The sequence below is a fragment of the Sinocyclocheilus anshuiensis genome, unplaced genomic scaffold (assembly GCF_001515605.1).
Source record: "Sinocyclocheilus anshuiensis isolate Anshui unplaced genomic scaffold, SAMN03320099.WGS_v1.1 scaffold2669, whole genome shotgun sequence".
In the NCBI taxonomy this organism is placed as follows: Eukaryota; Metazoa; Chordata; class Actinopteri; order Cypriniformes; family Cyprinidae; genus Sinocyclocheilus; species Sinocyclocheilus anshuiensis.
The window spans coordinates 12,268-13,973 of NW_015552741.1; the positions used below are offsets into that span (position 1 = coordinate 12,268).

Here is a 1,706-nt window from a genome sequence, read left to right on the forward strand (position 1 = left end):
AAAAGGTATGTCTTAATCCATTCTGCGGCTGTGTTAGTAGATTACACACACACACGATTATCATCAATTCTGCTTATGTGCAACCTTATGCTAATTTGCACTGCTCAAAAACAGGCAGTGTTGGGTTCTCCAGGACCAGAATTGGGAACCCCTGAATTTAGAAGCATGGATCGCTAATTTATTGACATGTCATTTTCGTGGCTATTCTATATTGTGAATATAGTCAAAGTTAAATGGTTTGACACACAGTAAGATTTTTGACAAGGGAACTTTAAAAGAGAAAAAAAGAATAATTAAGGAAAATCAATAATTTTGTGCCATTTTATGAATAATATGTAATAATGCAATCCATAAAAAAGTAACTGTAATCTGAGCATTTTAAAATGTAATATAATCCAGTTACGAGTACTCATTTTTTGGAATCTGATTATGTAATCCAGATTACATGTAATCAATTACTACCCAGCACTGATTATATCTGTGGTTATAGTTAATACTGAAAAGATACAATATAATAAATCATTAATTTCTTTGATAATTTATTATATGTACGAAATCACCTTCTGAATAATCATGTATGTTCATTGCTGTTTACCTTCACAGGAGAAATCCATAAACACATACGTGTCAAAGAGTGTCACAGCCTCCCCTAAGCCACACATAGTGGTGGACAGCCCTCACTCTGAGTAGAGATGTGAGTACACACACATGAACATAAACACATGCTGTAAATAGAAGGGCACTTCCTCACATACTGGGTCTGTGTGGGTGAATGCATCAGTGTGTTACACTGAAGTACTTCAGGTTTCAGTCATGAACTAACACATTGATAAAACATCAATGGCTGTGTTTACACAGCAGCAGGATATGGCTGTTAGTCCTGTTTTAGAGTGCTAAATATGGTTACGTTCTCACAGTTTTGTTATTAACAACTGCATTCTATAACCAAAATTTTCAGGACTCAAAACCAAATTTTGAGAGCGAGAGTGGTTAATATGTATATAGAACCGCACTGGAGAACTGGTTATATGGGGTTCTGGTTACTTACAGATGAAGACGAGGCGAAGATATGAGCTTGTTTCGTGGTCTGAGTGCAACACAAATTCTGCTGTCTAAAAGCCACTATTGGTTAATTAACATTTGACACATCAGCTTGCTCCTCAGTTGGACTCATTTATTAACTTGTTTTTATCATGTTAATTGTGGTGCTTTCTGGCATTTAAAAAGGCACTATCTTTGATATTCTTTCATGACTTTCTAAACAAAATTGTTCAAAACCGTGATTTGTTCATATGACGCCATTCAAGCTGCTTTTCTAAGCTATTTAACAGTCGCATCTGATAGTAAATGCAGTTGTCAATCCCATACACTATGAATGCAGCCATCTGTTCACTGAAGCTCTTTGTGTTTATGTAACTTGCTGTTTGTGTTTATATGGATAACTGTGTTTTTTTTCTGTCTCTCTGTTTCTTTTTCTCATCCTCAGGTCAGCATTATCTTTTTAGCAACAGAAATACATTCTTTCTTTTCATCTGTGAATAATAATTTATCAAGAAAGAACCAGAGAAGAGACTGTGCTTGTGTTAGTGCTATTCCTCTAAATCAACCCTGCAGACCCAATACAATATATAGAAAAATAACTAGACTAGACCAGACACAAATCACACACACACACACACACACACACACACGCACACACACACACA

The 1,706-nt window shown here is 35.6% G+C and overlaps 1 long non-coding RNA gene across 1 annotated transcript in view; it reads left to right on the forward strand.

The window, feature by feature from the left end:
- Window positions 1-1,693, forward strand: part of LOC107667846 (uncharacterized) — a 3,324-nt gene extending 1,631 nt beyond the window's left edge. Inside the window, exons 2-3 of the long non-coding RNA XR_001631824.1 lie at window positions 604-694; window positions 1,487-1,693. This is a non-coding gene — a long non-coding RNA (uncharacterized LOC107667846). The remainder of the gene's footprint in view (window positions 1-603; window positions 695-1,486) is intronic.
- Window positions 1,694-1,706: the final 13 nt, after the last annotated feature.